Genomic DNA, 17,015 nt, shown 5'->3' with positions numbered 1-17,015 from the left:
ATCGTACAATCCTTCAGGGATCAACTTAGGCTCTATGAATCTTTTTCGATCAAATATTCATAACCGATGGTTTAGACCAAAATATGTCAAATAAAAATTAGTGCTCTAAGTATTTACCTTCTGGGCAAAACTATATTGAAAATATGCACTATTGTTTTGTTTAAATACTCAACTTTGAGATATTCAAGATTCAAGACTCCTGCCATATAATTTTATGATAAAAATTAGCACCATCAATATGCATGAATTTGGACAAATAAATCATTTGACTTCCAAATCAGAATTAAGTTAATTTGACATTGGTCATATAAGTTATCCTAGTGCTATTATCATACAACAAGTGCTATGAATTCGCCTTCTGGGCAATGCTATGTTTAAAAATTCATGTTATAACCACTTGTTGATCAAGACAATCCTACAAGGGTTATCATATAATAAGTGTAGAAATTAATGGCTTTAATTTGCCATCCGAGCATGGCTCCCAATAAGATTTAAGAGAAATCTAAAAATATATGGCCTATAGCAAAGAATTGTTACCATCAGGAGCAAATCAATAAATGCTCTTTTGTGATGACTCACATCGCTGTAGAGCATGAGATAGCAATTTGTGACACAACAATAATTTGTCACTTGACAACAAGTGCACCGACCATACAATGTATGCGGTGGTCACATCAAGAAAGTGTCACAATATTATGTATTTTTTAATTTAATTAAGCTCTCTAATTCTATGCATGCGCATCAACTGGATGCAAAAACATATGGCATATCTCCCTCCGAAACAGTGTGATAATCATTCTCCTAGAGTTAATCATGTGATAAAGGCAGTCTTCAAGGATATATGATCACTTACACATAATAGCTAACTATCACATAACAATATATGCATGTACATCTCATAGAAGAATTAAATATAGGTACTTAGCTTATATGCGTAGCAAGGTCCATGAAGCACTATCCAAAAATTTCGTGCCCTTCAGTTGCAACTTCGATCTCTAGCTGCTACATGAACGGCAATGCTCAGGAAAAATATTTATGTTCACACATATAACCTGTAAATATTCTCATACATATATGTGCATGTGTATTTTTAAAAGGATTATAAAATAAAATACTTAGTAAAAAAACACGTGAATCTTGAATGCAAGAATTAACCTAGGGTTCTAATTAATTTTATTTCCATTATAAAGCTGAGCTAGTTCCAGTATTACTCCAGTTATAATAACGAACATAAAAACGAGAGTAATAAAGGAAAACGTGCACCAGTAAATGTTCACGCAGTTCGGAGCCTCACTCCTACGTCTGCGGGGCCACTCACATCAACCCAAATCCACTATGATAAAAGGAGTACAAGAGGAGAGTTTATTACACACTAAAGTATAACTACTCCAGAGCCTACTCCAGTGAATCCGATGTGCAGGTGATCTTCATTGCTTCATGATCTTGTGAAGAACCCTTCTCCACACTTAGTAATACAGAATATATTCATAGCAAGTAGATGAAGAAACTCGGTACAAAAGCTTGTCAAAGTGTGTAATCAAAAGGCTAACCAAAGTAGCATTTTATATAGGTAATGAGAGGTTTTCTTCGATCCACAAATCATGCATTCTTTCCTTCCTTGATTTCGGCTGCTCCAATCGATTTAGAACTCCTCCTAGATAGGTCTTGACTGATTAAAAGATTTGAAGAGGTTTTATAACTCCTGGACTACTTTCTTGTGTTGATCCTGTCAACTACTCCAGACGTTATGACTAACCCAGCATCTAATCCAGAACTACTTTGACAACTAATCCAAGCCAATATTAAGAGGTTTAATGAGCTACATTTATTACACTTACAATCTCCCCCTTTGGCTATTAGTTGACAAAACTAACTAAAAGATCTCAACGGCTTATAAAAAAAAAAAAAAAAAAAACAATAGCCAGATGAGAAAAAGATACAACTTTGACAAAAGTGGATTAGTCACTAGTCAGGAGTAGATAGCTACACACCCTTCTTAGACTTAACAATGATGTGCCAGAGAACTTAACCACATTTAAAGCATACAAGCACATAATAATTTTAAAAACACATAAATCACATAGGATGACAACTTGGCATTTAACATAGAGGCACTTATCACATAGACCATGCAAAAACTTATTAGATAACTACATATAACTAGAAGCAGATAGCACACCACATTTATTCACTGGCACATATTGTAAGTTCACAAAAAAACACTCCCCCTTACTACGTGCACTCCCCCTTTTTGGCAAGCTAATGGACAAAGAGCAGTATCAGAGTTGGGAGGAGGAGGAAGAGGTCTCGACGGCTTCAGCATCACCAACAGGAGCAGAAGGAGAGACACCTTCAAGAGAGGCGATGTGACGATTGGTGCGGAGCAGCTGAGCCTCGATAGTGGAGATGGAAGATTGAAGGGCAAGAGAAGCATCCTTCATGGTAGCAATCTGAGATGTGAGAAAGATAGCCTTCTGTCGAAGAACAGCCAGGGCCGATGTGGAGTCATTAGCCAAATTAGACGATAGAGAGCCCGAGACTGAAGTTGGTGGAGCAGCTGGAGTAGGAGCAGGTGGAGTTGATGTAAGAGTGGCCCGATTATCATAGTGTGATTTCTTGAAGAGGCGAGAGTCCATTGAGGTCTTGTGAGTGACATGACAGAGCTCTTCATTGGAATAAAGTTGTAGACCTTGCTGTTGTAAGATCCCCGTGATCAGACATGGAAAAGCGAGATGAATCTTCGCTTCCTTCTTCTTTGCAAAGCCCATAATGTGATGATAAATGAGATGGCTAAGATCTATGGGCAATGATGTCTAACTTTGTACAGAAGAGAAGCCATTTTCTTGGTGACCGTGTGCATAGAGACATTCGGAAGCCAGTTACTCGAAGCTAAGCGGAAGATGACGGGCACATTCGAAGGAAGGCCCTCTTTAGGCCAGACAACAACTTCGTTGTGGGTAAGATGAGAGGCAAGAAAATCACCAGCAGGTTCAAACAGATCAGCACAAGCATCACGCTAAAAAAAAAAGTATTGATAATAGCAGGACTGAAATCATACCAAACATCCCTTATGAAGACCTGATGATAATGGGAAGAAACCGGTAGAAGAGAATCAGACTATAAATTTACATAGAACTCCGGAATAAGCCAAGCAGAATAAACACCCACATTCTGTATGGTCTGAAGTAGGTTCTAGGCACGAAGGAGAGGAATGACATTGCAACTGTGAATAAGATACTCAATACTGAAGTTCTTCTCAACAAGAATGTCACGGCTAGAATGTAGCTTCCATAAGACTTCCAGAGCAGGGGAAAGAAGAATAGGTCTGAAAGACGTCTCCTTGGATATCCTAGAAGTCCTGGACTTAGACGAAGCAGCTAGCTTTGGAGCTGGAGTAGAAGCTGGATGAGGGGCTGGACTAGAGAAGCCAGACCTAGACCTGGTACGCAGAGCAAGACCAGACAACTTATGTTCTGTGTGTTTGCTTGGTCGAGTCTCAGACACAAATTCGACATCTTCTGACAAATTTAGTTTCCTCTTAACAGCCGGAGCAGAGACTGGAGGAACTGGAGGATCATCCGGATCAGTGACTTTGGCCTTCCCTTTCGCCTTAGATGATGCAAACGGCACAGCGATGACCAGTACAGACTTTTCAATTCGAGCAGAGTTAGGCATATTGGCGATAATATCAGACATAATCGCTGCTTGAATAGACGGATCCTCAGGTTCAGAAACAATTTCATGTATGGATACCCCAACATCCCCTGGAGCATAGCCTGGAGCAGAGGTGCGATCAAGCGAAGAGTGATGCTCAGGCATTGTGGGGATGGCCTCTTCTGAGCGATGTGGCAGAGAACCTGTGAAAACAATCATAGACAGAGGCACAAGAGACAATCCAGCAGAGGGATCCTAATAACATAGATGTATAGACACAGCAACAACACAACATCAACAAAACAAAAAATAGAAATAGAAGCAAATTAGATTCAAAAGAAAGGTGCACACTTACACAAAAACAACAAGTAATTACCTCTAAAGAGGGTAAAAGAAGTCAAACCGTAGACTGAGCTCGTAACTTTCGTGCCCGAAGCTCTGCTTAGAGACCTCCTTCATCGAAAACTTAATTAAGAGGCCAGGGTTCATCCTTGATGCCCGAACCTTTTGCAAAGATTGCCTTTGAGTCTCGCACGGATAATTCTTCCATCAGTGCTGGATGTCGAAGGAGAGTGGCAAGAACACGCCTAGTGGAGAGATCAGAGATTGGTGTCGTGCCTCGAAGAATTTGGCGATAGAGATCCAATCGCTCATCCTCAGTCAGGTAAAACAGGAAGGGATTAAGATCGGAGTGACCTGCCATGTGAGGATGTTCGAAAACAAGAGAGGATTTTGTGGTAGATTTTGTCTAGATTTAGGATTGAGGAGAAGAGTTTGAGAAGAGTTAAAAAGAAAGAGAGAGATAATTTAGGGATTTAGGATCCGAAATTTGGGGAAGAGCTGATGGTGTCTAACATCGGCGCACAGGCCAAAGCATAACAAAGTTCAAGGGGTCTAATCTAACAGTCTCTAGACCGCGCTCTCGTCTACTCAGCACCTGAAAGAAACACATAAAATATGGGACGACGCCCGGTCAGCGAATAATGCTGGTAACCCACCAATACATGTGAAATATCATATGTAAATAGTTTATATATACAAAATCATTTGCGAAACGGGATATAGTATATATATATATATATATATATATATATATATATATATATATATATATATATATATATATATATATATATATATATATCAATCAAAGCCAAGATAGAAGTTAAACACGAGACTCTTTGCACTCACAATAAAGACAAGGGAACACATCCCAAAACAACAAGAAGTAATAACGACTCACAAGAACGGCTCAAGGCATAATCTACCATCACACAGTAGATTAACACCCGACATGCATAACACAAGAGAATAAGGACACAACCATTGGCAACACATTGCCTTTGTGACAACACATGTCACAAAATAGAGAAACACACAACAACGGCTACACAAGCCTTCGCGACATCACCCATCACGAATTGAGATGCCTTCTATAACACCCCCTAAATTTCCAAGCTATTTAAATCCTTAAATATGCAGATATCTAAACAAAACATCAAACACAGCGGAAGACTGAAAGAGGAATATATAAACTGGAAGTAAAAGGGGTGCTATGCCACGCTCACCCAGTGGTGAACGCACAGGCTAACATCTGCATAATTCAACATCTAAAACCATACATGTTCAAAGTACTAAGTCTAAACTGGGCTCACAGGCCACAAAACACAAGAAAGGAGCTACACTAGCTGGCAATAAACCGCGCTCTCGTCTAAACATCACCAGAAAGAAACACATAAAAGATGGGACGACGCCCGGTCAGCGAATAATGCTGGTAACCCATCAATACATGTGAAATATCATACATAGATAAGATATATGCTTGTAAAGTCATTTGTGAAATGGAATACATATATATATATATATATATATATATATATATATATATATATATATATATATATATATATATATATATATATATATATATATGTAAGTTCAAAATCAAGAGCAGAGGTCAACACAAAACTCAAAGCACTCACAACAAGGTAAGGGAACACATCCCAAGACTCGAAGAACAACAACGACTCACAAGGACGACTCAAGGTATAATCTATCATCACACAATAGATTAACACCCGACATGCACAACTCAAAAGATAAGGACACGACCAATGGCAACACATGCCTTTGTGACAACACACGTCACAAGAAGAGAACTCACAACAACGGCTACGCAAGCCTTCGTGACATCACCCATCACGAATTGATATGCCTTCCTTATGCCCGGTTCCAACCTTATGGCTACCCCCAACTTTATGTCTAGTTCCAACCTTTACCTCCAGGACCCCTGTACACCAAGTCCAACCTTATTCCTCCGGGAACCGTCGTTCCCCCTCCAACAGTCCCTCTAACAGAACCACCGATTTCATAGTACACGAGGGTACCGATCACACACACAGCAACACATGCCACCCAAGAAATACGTGAACACCTTACACAAAGGTCACAAACTCCATAATCACGTCATGGCCACCACGAGGACCACTGCCGTACCTTGGTGACTAGTGTCCCATACCACTAATCATGCAATCCAGGAACAGCCACACACACCACATCAACAGGAAACAATCAACGGATCACAACGAAGATATGAAACCATACTCAATCAAGGAATGGATCACAGTCCAACAACGACGATGAATAACACAAATTATCATCAACAATAGGAAGGTACAAACAACACACACGCTAGCATTTAAACACCGAACTAGCATGCTTATCAAACGGGTAAACCAAACGTAGTTCTGAAGAACACACAAGACTCACCATGGTTCAACGAATCACAATGTTGAACACTTAGCACGATTCAAGACACCAAAACCTACATGGAATCCTACCATATAGTTCTAGACATACGAAACATCAAGAAGACGCTCAAATAGTTCCACAAAAGAACATCGGGAAGTCAAAACACCAAATACCGAGTCAAAAGAATCACGGGGAACAAATCCCCAACCAACCACATCATGTTCCTTGCAGGTGGACCCATGGGTAGGCACCTACCCGTGGTTCTGCCCACGGGTACAACACCCACTGGCCATATGTTCCCCGCGGGTGGACGCCTACCCGCTGTTCCGCCCGCGGGTACTGATATGAACCTAGTCCAAGGTTCAAATAAGATGGAATATTGTCCCAAGAATGCTCTCAAAGTAAAGATAGAGATGGATCAAAATACCTTAAACCTCACGAGAAACCCTTTGTCTCGAATCCTCAAAGACTTGGAAGAATCCCATGTAGCTTCAAGTACCTCGATGTTGCAATCTTCAATCAACTAGAGTCGGATCTAGTTTCCTTCGATTCAAGAACGAGTCCACGAACCTAAATCTAAGGTTGAAGAAAGTAAGATTGATTCGAGTCCATGAATCAATTTGCTAGTCGAGTCCACGACTAGCCACTAATTGAGTCCACAATTAGCCATAAGGTTTCTTACACAAGTGTAAAGAAAAACTTAAGAATTTTATTGAATTAAAGCCTGTCTAAAACTGATATGGATGTGCCCTATTTATAGGTATAGGGCAGCATTGTAATCTAAATACAATGGGAAGAAGATTCCTAAACCTAATCTAGAAAACAAGTAAATAGAGTTTTATTTAGAAAAGGATTTAAGGAATCCTTTCTAAATACAACTAGTGTTTTCTCTTTTATGCCAAACAATTTAAATTAATGATGACCAAAAATAATAGGGCTGATTTGGGCCTAATTTAATCACCAAAATCAGCACTTAAACAATTATAAAAAAGCCTTGAGTTATTCTTCATATTTTGCAAATGGGCTTGACTTGGATTTCCACCATCTTTGAACATCACCAATGAAGAGTTGCCTTAATTGTTTGGACTTGGGCCTTGTGATTGGCCCAATTAGTATTCTTAATGGATCTTCATATGTTGGGCCGCATCATCCTCCCCTTCTTGAAAATGATTCGACCTCGAATCTTGTAAGCATTGTCTTCGATCCATGATATCACTTGAAATTGGCCACTATAATATTTTCCTCTATCGAATGGACTTATTATTGGTATTTGTTTTTTCTTCCACCAATGATGTTTTAAGGTCGTCGTTATGGGCCTTGTGATGAGCCCACTATTTACCCTTTCTGGATTCCATGTGTACTGGTTCCTATTATTCTCCCATTCTTGAAAAGGATTCGTCCTCGAATCCAAATCTTTAGTGAAAGACAAAGTAGCAAGCTCACTTTCTGTTTTATCACGCTCATGGAACTTTTTCTTGGGATGCTTGACATGAGTCGCTCCAATCATCATCGTACAATCAACAAGTAAGGCAATTAAGTCTAATGACACATCAGGGAATTTAAACATTCTGGATGGTAATAATTCAACAAAATGAGACATATTAAATTTATGCATCTTGTTTGAATTGTCAATAAGCACAAAATCTTTCCGCCTAGAGCTTAAGGCTAAACCAAACACAAAATCCATGAAAATATCAAGTAATGATTTAGATGCATTGTGGTGGTAAGTAGCACAATTATGAACATAAGATTCTACATCTTTTTTCTTCTTTTGATATGAACCTAGTCCAAGGTTCAAATAAGATGGAATATTGTCCCAAGAATGCTCTCAAAGTAAAGATAGAGATGGATCAAAATACCTTAAACCTCACGAGAAACCCTTTGTCTCGAATCCTCAAAGACTTGGAAGAATCCCATGTAGTTTCAAGTACCTCGATGTTGCAATCTTCAATCAACTAGAGTCGGATCTAGTTTCCTTCGATTCAAGAACGAGTCCACGAACCTAAATCTAAGGTTGAAGAAAGTAAGATTGATTCGAGTCCACGAATCAATTTGCTAGTCGAGTCCACGACTAGCCACTAATTGAGTCCACAATTAGCCATAAGGTTTCTTACACAAGTGTAAAGAAAAACTTAAGAATTTTATTGAATTAAAGCCTCCTCAAAACTGATATGGATGTGCCCTATTTATAGGTATAGGGCAGCATTGTAATCTAAATACAATGGGAAAAAGAGTCCTAAACCTAATCTAGAAAACAAGTAAATAGAGTTTTATTTAGAAAAGGATTTAAGGAATCCTTTCTAAATACAACTAGTGTTTTCTCTTTAATTCTAAACAATTTAAAATAAATGATGACCACAAATAATAAAGCTGATTTGGGCCTCGGATCTTGTGATTGGCCCAATTTGTAATCTTAATGGATCTTCATTATGTTGGGCCGCATCATCCTCCCCTTCTTGAAAAATGATTCGACCTCGAATCTTATAAACATTGTCTTCGATCCGTGACATCACTTGAAACGGGCCACTATAATACTTTCCTCTATCGAATGGAATTATTATTGGAATTCCTTGATTTTTCCACCAATGATGCTTTAAGGATGTACTTTTTGGCCTTGTAATGAGCCCACTATAGACCCTTATTGGATTCCATGTGTGCTGGTTCCTATTATCTTTGGCCAATGAAAATATCCATGCAAAACATCATCACTCTTTGGAAAATCAAATTGTCCCTTATGTGAATCAATAATTAAATCATTGCTCAAATCCAAGCAAAAAGTGCCAATCCCATTGACTTTGAACGAAAACCCCTTGAGCAAGTAGTATTTCACATAAGAAGTTTTCAAATGTGCCTTATAACTTCCCAGTGATTCCTTATCTCTATCAAATAAAGTTTTAGTAAAATCAAAATTAAGGAATCTCGGATGTATGGACGCAAACAAATTTCTAACACATCTAGCAAGGAGTTCATTAATAGAAACATGACAAACAAATCTAGAGAATTTTAATGCATGCTTTTGAAATAAAAATGAGTAAATAGTTACTCCCCTTCTTTTCTCTTGCTTAATATCCTTTGTAGTTACCAAGAGAGGTTGCACTTTGACACCTTGGGCTGGTCCTTTCCACTGTATCACTGAGTGTGGTCCCTTTGTTTGGCTACAAACCAAAATAGAAGATTGGAGTGGTGATTGCAATTCCAAACATGGAGGTTCCACTTTTCTCTCTTTGATTTCTTCCTTTGATGCTGGTTTGAGAGCTTGCATCAATGTCAATTGAATTTCTTCTACTTGTTTAAGATACAAACGAGGCAAGACATATGTAACTCCATTCATGTGAAACACATAAGTGTTCCTCATTCCATCATAACTTATTTTTCTGTCAAATTGCCATGGTCTACCTAACAAGATATGAGCATCCTGCATTGGGATATTATCACACAAGATTTCATCAGAGTAACTGTTAATAGATAAAGGAATAAGAGCCTGTTTGGTTACTCTAGCTTCTCCTACATCAGTTAACCATTGCAAACAATAAGGATTTAGATGATTAAGCAAAGGGAACTGAAGAAATTTAACCATAGTTGCACTAGCCACATTTGTGCAACTTCTAGAATCTATTACCATAGCACACACATTCTCTCTAATTGACCCTTTAGCACAAAATATATTTTCTCTTTGAGACTGATCTTCTTTTAAAGGGTGAACATTCAAAACCTCCTTAACAACAACAATATGACTAGACTCGCTATCAACATATTTAGAATCAGAATCTAAAGGTATGGATGGTTCTCTCTCAACATGTTCATTGGGGGTTTCAAAATGGTCACAAACCTCATCCTCAGATTTATATTCAAGACAAGAAGTAAAATTTTCAGATTGTGTTGTTATCTTAACTACCCTCTTGTTAGGGCAATCACGAGCTATGTGGCCTCTCCCATTACATCTATAACAAATCAATTCTCTATCATGTTGAGGCCTTACTGCCTCACTTACCTTTTCCTTACCTTTGTCTCGTGAATCATCTCTTGGAGGAGGATGTTCATCACGCCTTTGAGGGGTGGAACAAGTGTTGTTCCATCTTGATGCACCATTTTTGGACTTGTACATTTTCATCTCTTTGATTTTTGCCTCAGATTCACGTGCAGCATACAGGGCATCATAAAGGGTGTCATATCTCTGAATACTCATTCCACACCGAATTTCTAAGTTCAATCCATGTACGAAACGAGCAACAGTTTTTGTCTCTTCTTCATGTATGTCTCCCTGTTTAAGCAAAATACTTATAGTTTGGTAGTACTCATCAACTGACTTATTTCCTTGCACCGTTCCCTGCAATTTTCTTTCAAGATCATTGAAAAAAGATTTAGGACGAAAGGTTAGGCGCATATCTTCCCTCACTTGAACCCAAGATTCATAGGGAATAAAATTAGCAACTCTTTCTATATTTCTTTTTCGCCACCAAGACAATGCATACCCCTTAAAAGATGTAGCAACTAGCCTAATTTTTGTAAGCTCAGAATAGTGCTTTAAATAAAAAAGAGTTTCAACAGCATTCTCCCATTCTATGTATTCGGTAGGTCCTTTCTCACCGGTAAAGTTAGGAATTTCATTTTTAATGTTTCCTAACTCCGCATTATGCTGCTGGATCCTTTGACATCTAGGATCCACTATTCCTGCTGGTGGCAGGTGTCGCTCATCATTGTGTGGTGGTTGCACTTGCTGTGAGCGTTGTTCCAAATTATTCATTCGTTTGAGTAACCTGTCTATCTTTTGTTCTAATGTCTGGGGCAGGTTTGGAACTTGTTCAACCATCTGTATAGGAAAAAAAAAATTCTAAAAACAAGAAGATGTGTGAGTAGACACGTTAGTGAAACCAAAAATTTGGCTCGCTCCCTCACTATTCTCAGCTCGCAGGTAAGAGGTGGATTATATAGCTCTGGGGGTGCACTACACACTATTACAAACACAAACTCTACTCGTGTATCACTCCAAGTGGTAGATACTCTCACAAGCGTTTTTCCGAAAAGGAAAATTCTAGTCCGATACTCAAGTTGATATGGATTCAACCTCAAAGTTCAAGAAAACGTACCTTGGAAGACTTCACAAGCCTTTGAGAGTAAGGGTGTATCGCGAGATAGGTAACAAAATTGAGAGCAAGAAGCAAAGAAAAAGGACAATACAAGCAAAGAAACTAAATAGGATTTGAAACAAAAAGGAAACCAAAGAAGGAAGTATGGCAGAAAGATATGCAAAACCAATATCAACAAATAGAGACAAATAGAATCTAAGAGGTTCACGTGTACCACAACCAATTAGGAATCTATCAAGAACTCCTTCCAACCTTATACTTTTCCCCTTCCTTGTCCCTCCAAAATTCTCCTACCAGCCAAATTCTTTCCCCAACCTTATTCTTCTTCTTTATTGCTTTCTCTTTTTTTTTTTTTCAACTTTCTTGATTTTTTTTTTGATTTTTTTTGATAAATAACCTCCAAATAAATACTGTAAATATCAATAAAAATTTCGGATCAAGAGGATCCACACAGCCCCTTCAAAACAGAACCAAGAATTTCAAGAATCACCCAGAAAAACAGAAACGCTGCCCTTACTTCGAAGATCAATATCTCAATGACCGTAAGGAAGTAGCAAGTGTATAATATATCAATAGAACGCCCCATAAGGGATCTAAAACATATCCAAATTTCAGATAAAACTAACCGGTGGATCTCGAGATATAGGTAATTCTTTGAAACTGGTCACAGAATGCGGAAATCTGGACAGGGTGTGATTGCGACGTGATTGCGCGTAAATGCGCTTTGGATATAGGTAAGATTGAGATGGGGTTGTTTTCTTGACAGAATATATGGTAATATGGTGCTTAGGAGGTGTGAGGTCTCATTGATATTGGACGGGAAAAAGGGAAAACTCTTTCGGGATTGTTTTTCAAGAAACTGGAGAACATGTATCAAGATTCAAGAACACAATCAAGAATGTAAAGGAAATTTTTTTAGGGTTTTTTATGAATAAGACATGAAAAAAAAAGTAGTATGTAAGATAAAAATGAGATAAACCTAGGCTCTGAATACCAAATTGATATGGACCTAGTCCAAGGTTCAAATAAGATGGAATATTGTCCCAAGAATGCTCTCAAAGTAAAGATAGAGATGGATCAAAATACCTTAAACCTCACGAGAAACCCTTTGTCTCGAATCCTCAAAGACTTGGAAGAATCCCATGTAGCTTCAAGTACCTCGATGTTGCAATCTTCAATCAACTAGAGTCGGATCTAGTTTCCTTCGATTCAAGAACGAGTCCACGAACCTAAATCTAAGGTTGAAGAAAGTAAGATTGATTCGAGTCCATGAATCAATTTGCTAGTCGAGTCCACGACTAGCCACTAATTGAGTCCACAATTAGCCATAAGGTTTCTTACACAAGTGTAAAGAAAAACTTAAGAATTTTATTGAATTAAAGCCTGTCTAAAACTGATATGGATGTGCCCTATTTATAGGTATAGGGCAGCATTGTAATCTAAATACAATGGGTAGGAGAGTCCTAAACCTAATCTAGAAAACAAGTAAATAGAGTTTTATTTAGAAAAGGATTTAAGGAATCCTTTCTAAATACAACTAGTGTTTTCTCTTTTATGCCAAACAATTTAAATTAATGATGACCAAAAATAATAGGGCTGATTTGGGCCTAATTTAATCACCAAAATCAGCACTTAAACAATTATAAAAAAGCCTTGAGTTATTCTTCATATTTTGCAAATGGGCTTGACTTGGATTTCCACCATCTTTGAACATCACCAATGAAGAGTTGCCTTAATTGTTTGGACTTGGGCCTTGTGATTGGCCCAATTAGTATTCTTAATGGATCTTCATATGTTGGGCCGCATCAGGTACGTACCTGTGCCCAAAATAATCCCTTCGGGGATTTTCAACACCATGCTCAAATTCAAGTCCAAAATATGCCAAATCTCACCAAATACAACGAAATGACTTGAATGAAAGGAATAGCCAAGCAATGGCATACAAGAACCCTAAACACAAGCTCTAGATATGCATTTTCACAAGAAAATGCATAAACACTCACATTTCATAGCAAAACACATGTAGAATCCAAGAAATCATTATATAGGTAAGCAAAATAGATTTTGTAGAGCATGGGTTACCTCTTGTAGACAAAAACCTTCACTTAACACTTCACCAACCTCCTAATAAGGCTCACCTTCCAAACCCACTTCAAGAACACACCAAAAGATCATAAAGATTCTATCTTTAAGAAAAGACACCTAAGAAAACACTAAAAACACAAGATGAACATAGATATTACCCACCTAGATGCCCAAATGTATGAAAGGTAGAATCTTGGAGACAACTCTTGAAGATTTGACAAAGCTTCAACTTGGCTTGGAAGAAAAGCTATCAACCTTTTTAGAGAGAAGGTAGAGCCAAAGTTTGGAAAGTGTAAGGAGAGAAATGAGAATTGTCTACTAGGTTAGCTTGCATTACTGACACAAGGTGAAAAGTCATGAATACCCTTACTAACATGAAGAGGTGTAATGGGACAAGGGAACTCCTCTCAAAGCTCAAGGTACAACGTTGACTATGGGGTTGACTAGTCATTAATAGTCCCCGACTATTGAATTTTAAGGATTTTTAAGAATTAAAATACCAATTGGTTTAGTATTAATTACTTAATTAATCCCATAATTGAATTTGGATTACGGGGTGTCACACCTTCCTTATGCCCGGTTCCAACCTTATGCCTACCCCCAACATTATAGCTATTTCCAACCATTACCTCCAGGACCCCTGTACTTCTGAGTCCATCCTTTTCCCTCCTGGGACCGTCGTCCCCCACCAACAACCACCAACAAGACCACCAATTCATAGTACACAAGGTACCGATCACACACACGGCAACACATGCCACCCAAGAAATACGTGAACCCATCACTCAGGTCACAAACTCCATAATCACGTCATGGCCACCACGAGGACCACTGCCGTACCTTGGTGACTAATGCTCCATATCATTAATCGTGCAATCCAGGTACAACCACACACCACACCACAACAGGAATCAATCAACGGATCACAACGAAGATATGAAACCATACTCAGTCAAGGAATGGAACACAGTCCAACAACAACGATGATTAACACAAGTCATCATCCACAATAGGAAAGGACAAACAACACACACGCTAGCATTTAAACACCGAACTAGCATGCTTATCAAACGGGTAAACCAAACATAGTTCCGAAGAACACACAAGACTCATCACGGTTCAACGAATCTCAATGTTGAACACTTAGCATGATTCAAGACACCAAAACCTACATGGATTCCTACCATATAGTTCTAGACATACGAAACATCAAGAAGACACTCAAATAGTTCCACAAAAGAACATCGGGAAGTCAAAAGACCAAATACCGAATCAAAAGAATCACGGCGAACAAATCCCCACACAACCACCATTGTGTACCCGCGGGTGGGGCCACGGGTGGACCCCACCCGTGGTTCCGCCCGCGGGAACCACCTCCCAAACCACCATGTACCCTGCGGGTGGGGCGACGGGTAAGCCACTGCCCACCGTTCTGCCCGCGGGTACACTCCTGTACCACAAAATAATCCCTTCGGGGATTTTAAACTCCAAGCTCAAATTCATGTCCAAAACATGCCAAATACCAAATACAACAAAATGACTTGAATCAAAGGAATAGCCAAGCAATGGCATACAAGAACCCTAATAACAAGCTCTAGATATGCATTTTCACATGACAATGCATCAACACTCACATTTCATAGCAAAATCACATGTAGAATCCAATAAATCATCATATAGGTAGACAAAATAGATTTTGTAGGGCATGGGTTACCTCTTGTCGACAAAAACCTTCACTTAACACTTCACCAAGCTCGTAATAGGGTTCACCTTCCACACCCACTTCAAGAACACACAAAAAGATCATAAAGATTCTATCTTTTAGGAAAGACACCCTAGAAAACACTAAAAACACAAAATAAACATAGATCTTACCCTCCTAGATGCTCAAAGGTAGGAAAGGTGGAATCTTGAAGACAAACTTTGAGGATTTGGTAAAGCTCCAACTTGGCTTGGAAGAAAAGCTATCTAACTTTTAGAGAGAAGGAGGAGCTCAAGTTTAGAAAGTGTAAGGGGAAAGAATGAGGAGTGTCCTCTAGGTTAGCTTGCAATTCTAACATAGGGTGAAATGTCTTTATTACCCTTACTAAAATGAAGAGGTGTAAGGGAACAAGGGAACCACTCACAAAGATTTAGGTACAACATTTGACTTTGGGTTGACTAGTCAATTACTAGTCCCCGACTATTGAATTTTTAGGAATTTAAGGAATTAAATTATCAATTGGATTAGGATTAATTACTTAATTAATCCCTTAATTGAATTTGGATTACGGGGTGTCACATCATCTCCCCCTTCAAAGAAGCTTTGTCCCCGAAGCTTGGGTACGACGAATTAGATCAAACGGTGAAATGGAACAACAATATGACAAGAGTGTCAAGAACATCCTTATTTGGTCAAAACTCAAAGGATTCAAAATGGTACTAAACATAAGCAAGGAGTCATGACATTCAAGAGTTGGAAAGTAATAATCAACGGAGATAGAGAGCATATCAAACTCTAAACCAAACACAACCAACAACTTCTACCCACTCACTCAACAACTAAACAACTAGCTCAAAGCACCAACCGCAAACTAACAACCAACCAAGCAAACAGGCAAGACGAACACACGAAGCAAACATAACAACTAGCAACGATAGCACAACTAAAAGATACACAACCTAAAGAAAAAGGGCGAACGGGGTTACCACAACACTAAGCTAGAACGACTCGCTCTCCGATCCATCGGTGCTCTCCTCAGACTCTTCTTCGTCTCCTCCTCTTCAGGTTGAGCTGGCCTCAATCTGATCCAACCTCTGGTGAACGGCAACAAACTACGTCTTCATAAAAGCGAAGCCTTCTTCAATCATCCGATTCTGCTGACGTAGCAAGGTGACCACACGCTCCTCGTGCGTCATAGCATCGTGCTCCCTTTTGGTTCAGGCTTCTTTCCTTCTTCGATTCTCTTCACTCTTGGAGTCTCTTTCCTCGGCTTCCGCAACTTCAGGCGCTTCCACATCCTCCTCATGGTCTGCTTCACCCTCGTCCTCTACATCACCTCCCAAGCTCTGGACAGCAAGGTTCAACTTACCAACAGGGATCTCGAGCTCAACTGCCAATTCTGCTCTTTCCTCGGGAGCCTTCCTTGCAACCTCTTCAAGAGTGATATAATCACCATCGTCCAACTGAAACAAGTTGCAACTTCGCAAAATGATAGCATCCAATACCATCATTCCAACGGGCTTCGGGATACAACCATCAACGCTCACACCTTTCTTGACAATACAGCTCAACACCATACCATACGGTAGGCTCTTTCGGTTGTGATCATGACAGAAGACCATATGTTGCAACATCAAAGCCGGCAAGTTGAACTTTACCATGTTTTAAGGCAAAAAGCAAAGGTGCACTCCAACTTTCCCAACAACCGACTTTTGTTGTTATTGGGCAACAAGCAA

The sequence above is a fragment of the Ipomoea nil genome, unplaced genomic scaffold, assembly GCF_001879475.1.
Source record: "Ipomoea nil cultivar Tokyo-kokei standard unplaced genomic scaffold, Asagao_1.1 scaffold1277, whole genome shotgun sequence".
Lineage (NCBI taxonomy): Eukaryota > Viridiplantae > Streptophyta > Magnoliopsida > Solanales > Convolvulaceae > Ipomoea > Ipomoea nil.
This window is presented reverse-complemented; position numbering follows the sequence as displayed.